Source organism: Sturnus vulgaris, chromosome 6, assembly GCF_052056855.1.
Source record: "Sturnus vulgaris isolate bStuVul1 chromosome 6, bStuVul1.hap1, whole genome shotgun sequence".
Lineage (NCBI taxonomy): Eukaryota > Metazoa > Chordata > Aves > Passeriformes > Sturnidae > Sturnus > Sturnus vulgaris.
In genome coordinates this window covers 42,514,608-42,532,382 of record NC_142248.1, presented here as the reverse complement: position 1 = coordinate 42,532,382, position 17,775 = coordinate 42,514,608, and the positions used below count along the sequence as shown (strand labels likewise).

The following is a 17,775-nucleotide window of genomic DNA, read 5'->3' as shown; positions in this document are numbered from 1 at the left end:
TCCAGCTTACAAATCGCTGCAGGCAATGGGGCCAGAAGCCCTTTTGGTTGTGAGCAGCCACATCTGTGCATTCCCTTCCTTTCTCCCCATTTTCTGTCCACCTTCTCCATCCTCTCTCATGTTCTGAGCACTTTGAGTAGCTCAATTCAGATGTATGATTTTATTTTATAGCTTTTCTGCGCTGTTTTTTTGAGGAACATCAGGTATTATAGAAGCTGGAAACAATTTTTTTACACTAATAAATTAATTGTTGGGAAGAGCTTCAGTTTCACTACAGAGAGACCTTTTGCAGGCAGAGACTGAGGAAGGGTTTGCCCTAAATGCTGGGGGAAAATGACCCTTCTCATACTGAGATTCAAAACTACATCCAAAATGCACATTTAAAGTAGCAGCTGTGTGGAGAGTCAAGAGAATGTGCCCTCATGGTACGTGGGGCTTACACACAGCCTTCCTTAAAATTAAGGTTAACATGGGATGAATTGGGATCAGTGCTCTGCTTACACCTTTTACTCTAAAACCATCTTTTACCTCTGTGTAAAAACCCATTGGGAAGCACAGAGCTGCTGGCACAGCTTTGCCCTTCCAGCCTGGGATCCCCCAGGGATGGAGCAGGGCTTGGCTCCAGGGTGAGCAGAGTTCAGGGAAGCAATGCCTGGCTGAGCATGGCAAGAGCAAGGGCTGCTCCCTTTGTTTCAGGCTGAATTATCCTTACTTCACCCTTTTACTGCAAATCTTTGGGAATCCAGGGTGGGAAAGGTACATTTCCAAAGTGGATCCAAAATATTTATTACCAGACTGTGAATTTAAGCCAAGTAATAAATTATATCTCTGTACAGGAGAGAAAATCACTTACAGTTTTCAATTTCCTGATACATGAATGACAATTATTTTTTTTAGGCAGATTTGTCAGCAAGATAATTTGAATAAAGACCTAGCACTTATAAGTTGAGAGCACTAGGAAAGGTGAGGCAGTAGGAGGCACTCTCTAGGAAGTGGCATAAGCTGCTTTATCTCGTTTCCTTGGCTCACATTCCTTTGGTGGCTGTCACATGTTTACCAACCAGCAGCATTCCTTCTTCCTTGGGATATTAAATCAACAAGCACGTGCAGAAAAAGGGCAAGAACGCCAGCACCACTCCTGTTACTCAAACTCAGGACTGTGCCTCTCTTCACTTTGCCCAGCTCGTGTGAGCACTACAGATTCTAAGGATTTAGCAGACTGTCCCAGGAAGAACTTTTCTCATAACATATTTCAAAGCTTTCTTGGGAAATTCCATCTCTGGTTTGACTCATCTTGCTGCTTTATGTAAGTGTGATTAGGTAAGTCTCGTGTTTGGAATGCTTTGGGGCTATTTCTTGGTGAGAAGATAGCTTTCCTAGTTTGTTACTTTGGAGACAATTACAGTTTGAAAAGAAAATCCTATGTTACCCTCGCTTCTAACTTTGGATTTGCATGCTGCTTTGGTTTCCTTGAAATACAAAGATCTTGGAAATTGCAAGGAATGAAATAGGAGTAAGACTTTTCTTCTGTTTTCTGCTTTGACATAATTCTGTTTCCTGCTGTCATTCCAGATTTTATTTTGAGGCAGTAGTAGACCATAATTCTAGATCCATAATGAGTAACAAAAGTGCAAAGTATTTGCATTCCTGTTAAGCAGAGGGCACATCTGATTACTGTGTAAGGGGAGCCATGGGTGCTTGCAGGTGTTTGTGACTGAGACAGAAAGAAAGACAAAGAAAAGAAGGAACTTAGTGTAGCATGATGGCTGTGGGAGAAAACAGCTGAAGGGATCCCAATAAAATAGTAAATAGCTTGGCTCAGTGTGTGTGAAAATATCCTAGGAACAGGCTGCACTTTTTTCTTGTGGTTCTTTATGTCAAGTGCTTTGCAGAGTGTGGATGTTTGCTCATGTGGGCTGGGCTGGAGCATTGGTGTTGCAGAAACCCTTGAAGTGCACAGAATCTATTTTAGTCCATCTCTATTGCATCTCTTCTGGCTAACAGCCACCTCTATCTGCCTCTTCCCTTCTCCTGGCTCTGAAGTGGCACAGCTCTCATTTATCCCTGACAACTGTTGGACATCACAACTTCGGCTTGAAAGAAACTCTGGGTAGATGCTTTGAAACCTGTTAATGCAAATGAATCCTCTGAAACAACTTTGTGTCTGCTTCCATCTGGAGAAGGTCCTTCCATCTGGAAAAGGCTCTTCTCCCAGGTTTTGAAGTGCCAGGGTCCTGCCCTGCATGTTGTTTTCACAAGGGAATTATGGAGGGTCACTTACAACAGCTGTTTTCTCTGAGATCATTCCTGCTCCCCACTAAATCACTGACCACTCTTCTTTTGATTTTCCATGGCCTGTAGAGACAGATGTTTCAGGCCTAAGTACCAGGGTCCATCTTTCATTCAGTTTGGCTGAGCTTTTCAGTTTTTGGCTGAACTCAAGTTCAGTAAAACTGAGGAGTGCCTGGACTAGAAGAAGGTGTGATGTAGGAAAGAATAAACGGGGAAGGCACACATAGGGAATGGGCTGTTCTCCTGGCCACTTAAAATGAGCTGTGCTTCCCTCTTCCTTATGCCTGCAGGATTTCATTGCCTCTCCTTTGTCACAGAGCCCTGGGTTAGCTAAGCAATCACTTCAGTTCCTTCCTTTCTCCACACAGCCCTAGTAACTGGTTAACTGGTTTATACCTGTGTGGAGAGAGAAATATTCCCAGGGCCATGGTAGAAGGTGGCAGTAATTGCTCAGCTCTTCACTCAATTAAATACATGACTCTAGAAACTGCTGACATTTTCCCCTCCCCACAAGCATTTGTTTAATGGCTTTTGTTATTGTTAGAACATATTTTCTCAGGGCGTAGGTCACTTGGTCGATACCAGAGGCCAAGAAATCTTCCACAATCCTCTCTCTCTTTGAAATCACACTCTGCTTTATGAGCAGCAGCCTTTTGCTTCAGGCCTCCCTGTTAAATTCCTCCAGCAATTCCTCCATCCTGTTTCTCAAGAATGGGAGCCTGAGGCTGGTGGCTAGCCCAGGTCCCAGGAAGCTGTGGTGAGGCAACCTATGCAGCCATCCTCTGTACCAGGTCAAAAAACATCTGGGGATCCCTCATGCCACTTGTAGCAACACCAGAAGTTAATCTGGCAGCAAATAACCTGTGTGGAATGAAACTCCATGCAAGATCTGTAGCTTTTGGATTCAGATAGTTGTGGCTTAGTGTCCTCTGAGATGTTGTAAAGAATGATCCAGGAAGGAAAAGAGATCCTGAATGCCCAAGTCTGCTGCTCAAACACTCTGATTTCTTTTGGCAATTGCACAGAAAGGTCACAGTCAGGGCCATCTTTGGTGATGTAGCTCTGGTGGTTGTTAAATGGAAACTGGTGGCTGTTCATGGATGTGAATCTCATCACCACCTCTCAGAATTTCTTGTCTCAGCAGCAGGACTGTAGAACACTCCTCTCTCCCCCTGCTGCTCGTGCCTCTTTTTGTGTCCCCTCAATGCCAGACTGATCGTTTGGATTTGTGGCTGGGCTTAAGTGCAGGGGCCAGAAACCTTCAGTGGAACTTTATAAAGGTTGGTCTGGCTACTCCTTTATAAAAAAATAAAAATCAATGGCTGGTTGTGCTTTCAAGACAAAATTAGCCAGCAAAGCTGCCCCTTTAGCAGTGCCAATTAGAAGTTTTAGAAAAAAGTAGGTGTTCTGTGCAGCAGTTTGACAGCAGGCCCTGATCAAGGAAGGTCGAGAGGCACATGCTTGTCTCACTTTTTCTTTTTGGTCAGAAGTTTGCCACTGGATATATTTAATGGGAGCTGAAAAAGGGACAGAGCAGCTTCAGAAGGCTCAAAACGAGCAGCACCAAGGGGGTGTGCAAAGCCAATATTGGAACCTTTATTTTAATTCCCAAGGTCAGGCAGGGGTTAGGGCGTGGATATTGTGAGGGTCCTGCATCCTGCCAGGATGTGCTGAGTGCAGGTGTGAGGCTGTGGTCCCTTGCCACCCTTCTTCTCCTTTGGTACCTGCCAGGAGATGCCTGTGGCCCACAAGGATCCAACAAATAACAGGTCAAGGAGGAGCCAGGGCTGTGTTCAGAGGGCGCCCTGCTTTCCATTGGCACGTGGCCTGCTCTCCACAGATGGGGAATCGTCTAAATATTAAGAGATTTGGTTTGATTAGCTAAAATCTCCTGTTGGCAGCACATTTCCAGTCCCTGGAGCAATGGAGATCAGACAGGTTGCCAAGGCAACGAGCAGCCTTCAGTGAGAGGTTTACTGTGGCGTCGTCCTTGGTCAATTGATGGAGTAGGGTTTATTTAGGTCTTTGAAAAAAACCCAAAGCTGCTGTCCAGCCTTTTGCTGTGATGAGTCATTGTGCCTTGGGTCAAATTGGTGAAACTAAGACCAAGGTTTTGTGGATGAGAAAAATAAGTACATGGGAGCATAAAGGTCCCAATTAGATTTCTCTTTGAAGAGGTGAGAGCTCTTCAGTTCTGAGTGCAGACAACTTATTCTTTTTCATCCCCCCAAATAAGTGAAACAGCAACTGAGATCCTCCTTTCTCCCCCCTCTCCTCTCATTTCCTCTCTCTCCCAAATGTAAAATACTTACTTTTATTCTCTAGAGGACTCTGTGCTCACTGTTGAATTCTTGACTCATATCAAGGTCCTTCCAGTTTGACCTTTTGTCTCTGCTTTGCTTGTTGCTCTCTGCTCCCTTCTCTCTTCCAGAAGCCTTGGTAAATTCAGCTCATAAAAGTTTCCATTTCATTACATTATTCCTCCTTTTGTATCACCCAGGAGATGAAAATCTCATCATGTCACCACTGTGGCATGTGTGGAAAGTCACTCTGTTCTCTTGTTGCCTGTTAATTGGTCTGGATCCCAAATCAGGGAGTGCATGGGGACAGGAGCATCTCTCACTGTGGCTGTTCCCTGGATTTACTGACACAGCAGAATTGTGCCAGTGGTGGGCACAGCCATCTCCGAAATTTTGGAAGGGGCCTGATTCAATGTTCTCACCAGCCAAGGAGAGAAATGCCATTGTGCTGAGTGTCAGGCCTTAATTTGCATAGTAAGTAATGGTTTCTGTTTTAAAATAATTCTGGCAGTGATAGGAAAGACTCCAAGGCTACAAGGATAACAGGATCACAGGGAGCTGAAGGTGTTTATAGAGGAGACACCATCAGAGTGCCCCTTTTTGTTTCTCTCACTGCAGAGATGAATGTGAGTTGTTCTCAACAGTGGATACCCTGTTAGCTCTGGGAGAAATCACTGTACAAGCAAAGAGTCACTGCATGGTTTAACATGGAGAGCCAGGCTGGCATTTTCTGAGCATGCAGGTGCTGTTTGTTCTCTTTTGAGTGTGGACCTCAGCTGGTGTCATGTAGCATAGGGAGAAGAGAAGGAATTGAAAAATAACTCTAGACACTGCTTGCTGTGAGGGAAAGTCTGACCTTCTCTACAATAAAACCGAGGCATGAACTTTATAGACAGTTACTTGTACGTGAGAGGGGAAAATTTTAAAGGGTGGAGGAGCTTTTAAAAGTCTACATTGGCATCCTTATTTATTTATCCTTTTTGAGAGGATGGCAGCTGATAGATGTGTCACTGTGATGCTGCACAGTTATCTTCTTTCCTTGTCTCAAAATACTGCATTAGTGATACCATGGCAACAAAGAAGTTGTCTTTAAGAAAAGGAAAAAAAAAAAGCGTAACTTCAGTGTTCAAGAAAGGTGGCAGACTGACAGCTCTAGTCTTCCTTTTCTACCAGTAAGGCAGTGTTAGTGTCAGCTATGACAAAAGGTATCAGATTATGATCTCTGTGTTGTACTGTGACTGAAAACAAACCTGGGACACCATCAAAGACAAAGCTACTACAGGGAGAGCAGGCGGAGAACCTTCTGAGAAAAGGCGCTCTTGTTGGACAATTAAATTCTGTTTAAATTATAAATTTTTCTAAGACGTGCATCATCTTGAAAAAACTTTCCTAGACCCAAGTTGTGTCCTCTTTCAGGACAGAATTCTCCTCTGAGCAGTCTGTGAGAAAAAACAGCTGTCCCTTGATACTGTAGTAGTTTTTCCAGAGGCTGGAAAGTCAAAGGATATCTGGAAGTGGCAAGTTGAGATCTCTGTCCTGTTTGATTTATTTGCATTTGAGCTCTCATCTCTGACATGAGAGCCCTAAGCAGCAGGAGATTGGCTTTTAGAGATTAAATTCTTTCATTTGCTCTAATTCAAGTTGTATTTATCATTATCACTGCAGCCATTTTCTTGCTTTTCTATGTCTTAGGTGAAAGCTTTGACCTCCAAGGTAGCTCACTGCTTTGTGCGACAGCTGGTTTTACAATGAAAAGTGGTTCCAGAGTGCAAAACTGAGAATTTTGGCATAGTTCAGAGATTAGAGTGAATATTGAGATGGAGAGGAAATGGCAGAGCACATGCTTGAGTGTGAGGGTACCTCATAGATTGTGGGCTGGGAAAGCAGTCTTCTACCTGGTTCTAATTTTTCTTCATTGGTCTGGAGAAGAACTGAGATGAAGAGTTGTGAGGCTGCAGGTTTCACTTTGATTACCTCATCTGGAACAATCCTGGCAGGGGCCTTGGGCCAGGAGGACCAAGGCCTGGATGGGTGTGAGGTTCCTTGTGCTGTCCCCATCACATCTGTCCAGCTGTGACGTGGAGGGGACCAGCTTTCAGCTCATGAATGACAATTCAGGTTCTGTGCTGCTCAAATTCTCAGTCTCCCTGGCCCTGTTAACTCCAGTGAATTTTGAATACTGTGCTGAACTGGAGCCACGTTTATGGTCATTACTAAAACTGATGATGAACCCCTGGATCACCCTTGCGAGTGATCTCCACCAGACTGTGAATTCTCCCTGTCCATCAGGACACATTTCTGCTCCCTTGTTCCATCTAAGTTTTCCTACAGATGGAGGAATGAGGAGAAAGCCAGGACTCTTCTGGATGCAGAACTTCAGCTGTCATTGTTTGCAGAGGCTGTGTACTTGAACTAATGCTCCACACTCGTTTGAAACACATCCAGCAAAACTAATACTTCATCTTTCCTAGTTGAAAAGTGCCTTTTGTTGAAGGCAGAATATTTCACAGAGCTGTGTGTGCTTAGTTACAAATGCCATCAAGAGCACTGCTAAAAGGCCAGGATGGGTTTTTTGCTGCTGGGAAAAGAGTGCTGCCACAGGGTCACACTTAGCAAAACACAGAGCAGCCTTTGTAAGGTGGAAAATCTGGCCTCAAGGAAAACCTTTCTGAAATTGGGCCTGTGGCTCTGACAGGCTGGCTGCTGGGTGCTTTGAGGTTTGCCCTCCAGTGTCTATGTCTTGGTCATTTATCTATAGCAGGTTCTAAGAGAAATCCAGACTGCCTGCTGAGAATTCAATCTGAGTCTGGCTTTTATGAGCAGGCTAAGAAAAATCAAATCTGCTATTACTTCTGGCCCCAATACAGGCTGCACAGTGAGCCAAGCTGAGCCCAAAGGGTTGAGGTTGCCCTCGTCTAGTCCTGCACCTTAGACATGGTTCTGGGAAAAGGAAAATGTGGGTTTAAGAGAGAATTTATCTCAGGCCTTCAATTTCTAAGGGGAGAGCACTTGCCAAACATCACTGGCTCTGTGTCTCCTGTTGTGCCTGATGTGCCTTCAATTCAGTGTGGCCTGAAGGTTTTGAGCAAATCTACTGGATCACAACCCTTAGAGAATCAGAGGATGCAGCTCCCCAGTTCTGGGGAGAAAAATGCTAATTCTGTGGCTTTTGTGTGAGCCAATTGACTGAGGAGGGATGCCTGAAGTCCTGTGACTGTCACCATGGTGTCACCTCTAGATGAAGCCTCAGCTTTGGGTGAAACATGAGGTAATTCTGAGCACTGAAACGCCTGTGTAGACGGATGTAACTTTTCTTGATTGTTCTTTTGGGTCCCACTTTCCACTCTTTGGGGTTGTGCCTGTGCCATGGTTCCCATTCTGTGGGCCAGTTGTGTTAGTGCTTCCCTGCTTCAGAGACCTGCTGGGGGATAAATGCACTGAAGCCTGCAAGGTGTTTGGGTGGCTCTGTGGGTGGTAGAAGAGAAGGAAATGAAGTTGATTTACTGTCTTTGAGGCCTTTGAAATTGCCTATGTCAGAGGCCATAAGGGCAGCTTAAGTCTTTGAAGATGACCTGCAAATACATCAGCAGCAGCTACAAGTGGGCCCATCCCTCCACCCTTTGATCAGACAAAATTGTCAGTCAAAGTAAATAGAGGTATAGTCAGGTCATAAATGCCTTTCAGTTCTTCATATTCCTTATATAAAAGGACTGGAGAATCTCCTCATTCTTGCTATCTATAAATCAGCACTTAAAAATAAAGTGTGTGAAACACAGCCTCTATGCAGGGCAAGTCCTCCTGTCTTGGGTGGGAATTTCACTCCTGCTACAGCACCAAATGTAGTCTGATTGCTTTTCTGATAATGTATTTGTGGATCACCTTGAGGAGAGGAGGGGGAATTATACAACTGTTCTCTCACAGGGCTGTTGGAAAGGGTCTGGCTTTGTATCCTTTGAAATAAATATCAGGAGAGAGCTGCAATCCTGTGAAAACACACATTTATTTCTGAAGTGTTTGTGTATTGTGTGTGTGGTGCACATGAATAGAATTGCCACCTGTCCAAGGCTGATAAGGACGAGCAGTGGTCATGTTCTTGCAGTTTGCTGTGTGAAGAATTGGCACCTACAGCTTCCCTCAGTCTGAGTTTCTGAAATGCTGCATGCAAGAAGTTGCTTCACCACTTGTGGCACTTTCTGAGTATGCATAGATGAGGATTTGTTGGAGATTTTTCCATAATGCATACAGTATTAACCATGGCTTCTGAAATCCCTGTACCTTTTTCTTCTGTCCTGCTGTCTCAGAAAGACCCCATTAGTTATCCTGTTCCTTTAGGAATCCACATATGGCACTGCTTTCCTTCATAACCTTGGCCTCAGCTTGTGAGTGGGCAAAGTGACAAAATTCTGATACCCACGTGCTTTGGGCACCGAGTAGAGGAAGTGACTGAGAAAGCTGCTTGGTGTTTCCATTGCACCCAGCAGGGAACTTTTCCTTGCAGTGGGGCTGCTGCCATCATTCCATCCCACATAACTTCCCTTCAGTGTTTGCTGAGCCTTGCCAAGCACAAGGATGGACTCACTGTGACACTGCTGATAGGGATGAGGAAATGGAGATATGCAGGTAGGTGGAAACTCTCTAATACATCATAATAGTAATAATAACAATGTACACTTGTACAGCCTTGCAGCTTTCACTGGAACTTCTGCCCACGCACCAGCCTACTTGGTTCACAATGCAGTGTGCATGCTAGACAATTAGTAGCTGATAATGAAAAATGTCATGGGAACCAGCAGGAAAATCATAGCTTACTCCAAATATATAATGAAATGTAATTAGCACAGACAGCAAAACAGACAATTTATGGTTTCTTTTTTTTTTTCATAATTAAAAAGTACCAGTAAACATTCCTTTTTCAGGAAGTTTGGTATCAAATGAAATTAAAGAACTATTGCCTGGAATATTATTTTATGCAGAATTTAACCCTTGCACAACAGAATGGATTAAGATCTTACTAGTTGCAGACTCTCCAAGTGAATCTACTTCTACTAGCTTCTTGTGTTCATTGCCCTGGTCCACCAGGTCTGGTAGCAGGATTGCTGTGAAACCAGCTACAAGCCCAAAACCAGCTGGATTCAATGCATGTAACACAGTGGCCAACACTTTTCTCTTGTTCTTCTGGACAGACTCTCCCTGAAGTCATCTTGTATTGTGAATGTGGCTTTGAGGAGAGGCTGGAGCAGGAATAGCATTGTAGTGCCTTGTGCTCCCTATGTGCTCTCTCAGATTTCTTCTGCTGACCTCACCTCCATTTCTGATCTCTTTTCCACCTCTTCATGCTGCACCTCTGGTTTATTCTTGAGCAGTGGGCAAGGAGTGTGTGCAGCTGTGTGGCCTCAACCTGTCAGGATCACAAAGCCCATTTCTTGCCTTGTGCGCTCAACCAGAGCAGCAGAATGAGTGGACCCACTGTGGCACAACACAAAGGTGTCTGTGGCGTTAATTTCTTGGCTTAAAAATGGGTAAATGGAGGGAGGATCCTGGCTGAATGTTTATGTCCCAAAGCATGGGACTGCACCTCCCAGGGTTTGGACCAAGAGTTGGTTGCCTGACTATGGCACATTTCCTCTCTCCAGGCACAGTCTGTCATCCGTTGGTGTGAGGATGGACATTTCACTTGTGTGACACATTCCAGCAATGCTGCAGCACAAGGGATGTGTGTGCTTTTCTGCTGCTTTTGCTCCTCAGCACCTCTCAGGCACAGACAGCCACCACAAGCCAGAGCAGAGCCCTGCTCCAAATCAGTTTTACAGCCATTTCCCAGGCACAGCCTTACTTTGGAGTTTCAAATCCGCAGAGAAAGCCCTCCAGCTGAGGGTTGGGAGGGGAGCTGGGAGGTGTGATCAGGGCTGTGTGCAGGCGCAGCATGTTTTCCTCTTGATGATGGAGAAGCAAATTGCCAGCATGCACCTCTCCAGAGGGATTTGAGCTTCCAGCTGGAGCCAGGTGCACTGCTCAGGTGCAAACTCAGCCCTCCCTCACAGACATTGTGGCACAAACTTCTGGTATCTGGCACAAATATTGTGGTTGAGAAAAGAGGAAACTTGTGCTTAAAGCCATGGGACAGGATGCATGAGCTGGATTGTCTTGTGCTGCAGAAGTTCCAGCCACCTCCTCGCCACCTTTAGGAGAGATAGGAGAGTTGCTTGGTGCCTGCAGTGGAGGGAGGTGAGGGATCTGAGGTCCTGTTGGTATCTGGCTGATGTTCTTTTCCATGCAGGAAGAGCCTGTGCCATCCCTTCTTGCCTGGGCTCCTGAAAACTCTTTCTCTGTATGGACAGATTTTAGTTCTTGGCTGTGAAAAGCTCCTTCTGGGAGTTGATGCTGGACTGTTGGTGAGCTCTGATATGTGGTGCCTTTTATATTTTTGCCCCAAGGAGTAGAGGAAGCTGGAGGAGCTGTCCCAAGCCCTGCGTCACCAAGCTACTTCTCTCTTGTTCCTCTGTATCTGACTATGAAACAAGAATTAGATAGGCAATAACACTGTTGCACCAGTCTGAGTTTTAGAACAAATATATAGCAGGTGATCATTTGTCTCCAAGCTTTCCTTCAAGATGCCAGTCTAGTCAAAGTCCTGCTTTTTCTTCTGGGATTTTGTAAGGTACTTGAAGGTCTGTTGGGGAAAAGGGACACTTTGAGGATTTTCTCCAGCTAGGGGTTGTGTAGTGCTTCAGAGCAAATGTTGAATAATTTATATTTAAAAATACTGGTGGCTTGCTTGTGCCCTGTCTGAGAAGGAGAAACCCTTGTGTCTCCTTGGGCTCACTGAGTTTTTTATAAAATAAAATAAATGGCAACAGTGGTGTCCTTGCTGTACATATCCTCTTGTGTGCTGAGATGTAGTGATCCCATATGTTTTATGTATAAGGTAGAGCATTTTCCCTTCTTCTGCTTACTCTGTGCTCAAGAACAGGGTAAGTCAGTGATGGGATGCAGCCAGGCTTTCATGCATATTCTGGGGTTATGGCTACTTTGATTTATACTCATCTCCTTTGATTTGTCCTTGGCTCCAGCAGCCATTTAATGGTGACTTCAGCAGCTGAAAATAGCCAGAGTCGATGTCTCACTCAGCCACCCTCACATCCCCAGCCCTGCTCCCTGGGTTGAGGTGTGAGAGGAAAATGGGTCTGAGATGTGCCAGCCAAATTATCTAGGGAAGTTATGGCAGCAAATTGCAGTGCTGGCTGGCTCAAGGACAGGATGGAGTGGGCTCTGAGCATCCTAGGGGAAGGTGTCCCTGTCTAAGTCAGGAGGATTGGAACTAGATGGTCTTTAAAGTGCCTTCCAACCCAAACCATTCTGCGAATTTTCTGTGTCCATGCAGAATAGAGCAATGAAAGTGTAGACTTCACCTTGCTGTCATTTAAGCTGCTGTGATTCAGTGAATATTTCTGTTCCTTCCTCAGGCTGGGATGAGGAAGGTCAGAGCCACCTCTAGAGTTTGTGTAACACATATTCCTCTGGGATCAGCCCCAAACACTCGTTTGTTTTGCATGTGGGCTGCTGCTATACATTGGTGATTGTTGTTTCCTCTTGAGGCATGTTGGCTTGTATTTAAGTTCTATAAATCCCCGTGGTAGCAGTCATAGATTTCACTATCAAGGCTGTAAATGGGGACAGTGTAGCTCTTCTAGCCCAAGTCTTTTGCTGAGTCAAGTCTTATAAATTCCCTATTGGATGTTCCAGAGGCAGGGCTGGCTCTGTTTACATCCTTCCATCCTGCTCATCTCATCTGTGAGCTGCAGCTTTGTAATCACAGGCATCCCTGGTGTGCCACTGATGCTGCTGATGTTTCATTTTTATGGGGTCTTTGACTTGAATTGAGCAGCTGAACTTCACCCCTTCCTGGTGAAGTAATTACCAGAATAACAAGCCAATTTTTTTTGCAGATGACACTGAAAGTTTTTGACACATGCGCCCTTGCCACCCACAGCAAGTGATGTATGTAGTGTTTGTCCCTTGTTTTGGCATTTTGATATGTGTGAGAGAGGTGAAATGGCTTTAAAAGCTTTTTGCTGGCGCCTGTGGTTTGTTGCAGACCCAGTGGTACAGGCAGAACATGATAAATTGAAATCAGACTGTTTCTTTACAGTTTGACATAGTTGATGTACAGGGCTGGGACATCAGCTAGTGCACAGCCACTGTGCTCATTACCTGTGGCCAAACCTGACACTCCATTAGCTGAACTGAATTACCTGAGCTGGAGGCTGATTTTTTTTTTCCCCCAGAAAATAATGATAATTATGTAGTACAGTAATATACTTCTTACTTAAGGGTAAAGTAGCAGTTGAATGAGGATCACAGGCTATACATTAACCTGGTTCTTAATAAATGTAATGAAGTTAGAGAGTGCCATTATGTGTAATCTGATTGTTTTAAAGAAAATACATAAATTGCCAAGGAGGTGCTGGGCATCTTAATGGCCAGCTACCCTTTCTTGGCTGGATCCTTGCTGTAGGTGTCTCTCTTGGGGCTGGTCGAATTCTGCAGTCCTACAAAAGTTTACTAAAATCAGTAGGTGTCTTTCCTGTGTTGGAATTCATGCTGTGACAGAAATGAAGACCTTAATTGGAACCAAGTCTGTGTGATGTACATCCTTAGTAGACCAGATCAATATGTTAAATGGATATTGTATTTACTCCAAATTTTGCTGGATTTCAGTTCTATCTCTTATGCAGAGAAGATTGGGAAGCAGAGCCATGGATACAGCTGTGTTTAAACCACATCATTCCCTAGGCAGCTTTTCCTGGATGTGCCAATGATTTTGTTTTTGACTTTCTGCTCTTAGCTATTCCTGACACTGCTGGTTTCTTGTCTGCAGTTGGAGCCTTCATCATCCTCCCTGCAGTCCTCTTTCAGTTCATCAACAAGAAGCTCTGCTGTGAAGGGAGAGGTGGGCTCCCATGCCTGGAACAACAAGGGTGAAGAAAACACTGCAAAGAAAAACACAGAGCTCATGAAGGCCTTGGTGAGTGTCACAGCATTGCCCTGCCTTTAATGTACAGAGTCTTCTGGAGGCTTTGATTGCTGGGAGGACAGACACAGACCCACTTGGCTGCTTCTCAGGTTGTTTGTGTGGAAAACAGTAGGGTTTTGGGTAATAACTTCCCAAATTTGAGCATAAGGATATGCAATTTCTACCATCTTCCCATTATCTTTGTTGTCTGGAGTAACGTCTTGAAAAGTGAAAGTCAGCACTGGGGAAAGCAGCACACTCCCTGCTCTGTCTGCTGTGGGAGTGCTTTGTTTATCCAGTGAGGAGCAAAATGTGAGTATTTCAGAGTAACAACTGTGCCTTTCTGCTCACCAAGGACATGCCTGTCCTGGTTCCCTTGTAGTAGCTATTACAAACTCCATGTGTTTGTTGTGTTCTGGAAGCATCATGTCTTGGGTAAGCCCATAAGTCCTGGAGTAAAAACAGCTGGGAATTTTACTATGTTAGAAAAAGAACACTTTTAATTTTTCTCAGCCATCAAAAATGCATCCGTTCTGGTAATGCTGGCAACTGCGAATTTGGTAATTTCTTCCTGTATTTGTTTGTAAATTTGCATGTCATAAGTGTATAATCACTGAGACAGTCAGCCAAGAAGAGGCTTCAGAAGTCTCCCAATTGAAAGGTCTGCTTCTCAATGGTTCAGTCTTAAATCTAATGGCAGAAGAACACAATCCCAAGACACAGAGCTCATACAAAGTTATTTTGTTGTTCATTTTGCCTTGTGCCTCAGCGTGGCTGTGGCAAAGAACATGATCTGGTCGTACTTTGAGACTCCAGGACTCGTGGACAGTTGAAGGCTTGGATGCCATCTGTGGTAGGAACTCAGTGGGACTAATTCCTGCTAAATTCATTAGTGAGCCAGGGACAGGCACCAAAAAGGTACAAGTACAAATGGTACTTGAAATGATTCCCACCCACTCCCCTCTCGACTGAAAGTCCTAACTTCGGTGTTTCTAAACAAAGACTATGGGGTTTTTTTAATAAGTTTCCTTCATCGATATTATTTTTAAGTCTTTTTTCCCTTCTCTTCGCCTCCCATCAAGTGGTGTAAAAATGTGGCTTTTATTTCAGTTTTTAAGATGACACATCTCCCAGGAGCGTGTGGGTGTTGACATTCTATGGAGCTGTCACAGGCTATCATGTAAACATGTATTTGCAATGCTTTTTAAAATGTGAATTATTAATAAACAGAGTGGCTTGCTTTTTTTTTTTTTTTTTTTTTTTTTTTGGGTGTTTTTGCTTCCAGATTTTGAAGGACAAGAAATTGCTTCCCAGCTGACACTCTCTGCAATTTTCATTTCAGACTAAATCTCATGTGTCTGAGTGATAAACCTTTGAAAACATGGGCTTATAATGGAAACACTAAGTCAACTTTAACTACAGCTGTGCCGTGCAAGAAAAATACCACATACATTAATGAGGTGCTAAATCTGATACGGCAGAGGAATGTGTTGTAATCATTAATAACAATGGAAGCTTAAAGCTGGAGTCTGCTTTTTCCGTTCAAATAAAATCAGCTTGGCGAGTTGGAGCTGAGAGTTATTTAAAAATATCGCCTCTATATTTAGTTTAAATTTCACCGTGGTGTCTTGGTACTTGTAAAGTCAATATGGAATCTGTGTGTAGGAAATGCCAATGCTTTTAAAGGACAGCAGCATGAGGGAATATATTAAACCCTGGGCTAACTCAGTGTGTCATATGGCGAATGCAGAAACCTGGAGGCTGAGCTTGGCCAGGGAAGCCAGGGAAGGCTGTTTCCAGCACGGGGAGGGAGCTCTCCCAAGAGGAGTGTTGACAAGCAAGAGTTTGCTTCTAATTCGGAATCTGGCTTTGCTGGGCAGGAAGGAGCAGGATGAGGAGCGTTTGCAACATGTAGTTCATTGGTTAGCATTCACTTTTCCTCTTTTCAGCTTTTTCCTTCTCACCTGTGGATGGGGCAAGGAGATCCTGATTCCAAGGTGTCTTGGGGTGACTCCCAAATTTGTCCTAAACCAGGACACAAGGACTCTGGTGTTCTTTAACATGCAGCCCACTAATGGTTGCTCTTCCCAGTTCAAGCTCTCAAACTGGGGAAAGATTTTCCACACCTGGAATTAAGAGTGCTTAGAACGTATCTATCTAAAGAAGAGAGCAGGCATTTTGCATGACTGTGACATCTGCTATAGGATGAACCCCCACAGGCAATAGCACAGGGAAATGAAGCTGTGGCTGGGAAGGGGTGTATGGTTCAGTGCCTGAGCTGCTCCACTGGCCCTTGGATCCAGCTGAGTTCTGAGTTATCTACCAATGAAGAAGAGAGTTGGTAGAGAAACAGGAGCAAATCTGTCTACTTTGCAGGTGTGCAGGGTGACATTTAGAAAATCTACTGTAAAATGTCAGAGCCTCTTTTTTGTTGTTGTTTTTGCTTTCCTGTATAGAGCCTGACCTCAGAACAAGGCAAGTGTCAGAATGAAATAGGTGTTCCCATCATCATGGCTCTAGGATACATCTGGCTGGTTTATTCCTGATTTAATTTTAATTGCACAGTTTGTGTCTCTATGGAGGGACAAAGACAAAGAAAAGATCACTGTGAAAATGAAGATTTCATTGAAAACCTTTTAGGTAACTTCAGGGCAAAGACTCTTAATTACTGGGACAAAATGGTTGACAGATTTTTGGTACTTTAGACTTCTATGGATCCTGTTCTTGACTGGTTTGTTGATCTTAATGATGAGTCCATCTCTTGAGCAGGGATGTGCTGCCCTGGTTTCTTCTCACCCAGCTGCAGGAGCCCCTTCACTGGGAGGGCTGGAGCTCATCTGGACACAGCCAGCTGTATTCAGGATGCACTTGGCACTGCAGGGGAGAGCTCAGAGCAGGCTACAAAAGTAGAGAAGCTGGTACCCACACACCTGGTAGGTAGCACAGAGCATATCAAGCCTGCTTGGCTATGCCCAAGCATGTGCAGAAGGAAGAGGTGGTGGCATGAAGCAGTCCTGGTCTTTCTGGAGTGATGCAGAGCCTTTATATAGGTCATATGCAGAACTCCTTAGTGAGGGGAAGATTAACTGCCATACCTTTAGAGTCAGCTGGAGTGGTGCTTCACAGCACTGGTGGTCTTTCAGGCACTGGGGGAGTGTGTATGGGAAATTGCCCCTTGAATTCTCTCTCCAAACAAGGAAGGAGAACCTTCCCTTGAGCAGAGGCTTGAGAGAAGTCAGTGAGTCTCATGTGAGACCTTTTGATGCTGTGATGGTTTGGTGTCCCTGTCTGTACTGTAAATTTTGGGACCAAGGAGTGGTGGTGATATTCCTATGCATGGTGTTTATATTGTTGGGGAGCACTTTACTTCAAAATATCATGGGTGAAGTGAATTTCACAGGTATGTGTGACAATGCTGGGCAAACTTTTGTGTAAAGAGCTGTAACCAGCTATATGCTTCAGGCTGTGGCTCAAGGGAGTGAAGGGTCCTCATTGTTCTACACCGTAATTTTTTCATAATAATGCAACTTGAAACTAGGAAAGAAATTGTAGCTTAGTACACTGTGCTTTATATGGAAATATTCCAGTTGTGCCTTGACTTGAACACTTGTTAAAGATGTACTCTTGATGTGTGTAAACAGCATAAATATGATGAGGCTTGAAGGAAGATTTTTTTTTTTTCATTTTTCCTTCTGTTTTATCAGCCTCAAGAGCACTTTCAGTTCATGTTCTCAAGCTGTTCTGCACAGCCACTGTTCCAGCCTCTGGGGCTAGCTGCACACTTAAAATAAATAAATGTAGATGCAGTTCTTATATAAACCACTCATCTCCCATAGCCAAGGCTTTAAGGAAAGCATCAACACCTCAAGCACTCACCAAGGGCTGGAATGTTAGCAGTGCTGCCTGGGTACAGCTTTTCATTGCCAGTGCTGCCCTGGGCCTTGGGGACCCATCACATGCAGTGAGTGGGACTGTCACATGCAGCAGAGGCAGAGATTCATGTTTAGAAATAAGAAATGTGGGGGAGTGTGACAGCACCAGTCTGGCCTCCTCCAAAGTTGTGGAAAACCCAGGGGTGTACTTCTCCAAAGAAATAGAGTAGTGGTTGGTCCTTTAAACTCTGATGCTGAGAACCCAGTAGCTCCACTGTCCTTGGCAAGGGAAGATTGA

The 17,775-nt window shown here is 44.4% G+C and overlaps 1 protein-coding gene across 9 annotated transcripts in view; it reads left to right on the top strand.

Annotated features, from left to right (window-relative positions):
• The window catches only part of SYT16 (synaptotagmin 16), a 105,999-nt gene that overhangs the window by 36,261 nt on the left and 51,963 nt on the right, over window positions 1–17,775 (top strand). For 8 of the 9 annotated variants that reach the window (XM_088166331.1, XM_088166330.1, XM_088166334.1 and 5 more), the window contains one exon: window positions 13,471–13,617. The exons of the other annotated variant lie outside the window; for it this stretch is intronic. The gene's annotated coding sequence lies outside the window, so the exon portion shown is untranslated. The remainder of the gene's footprint in view (window positions 1–13,470; window positions 13,618–17,775) is intronic. 9 annotated transcript variants of the gene reach the window in all.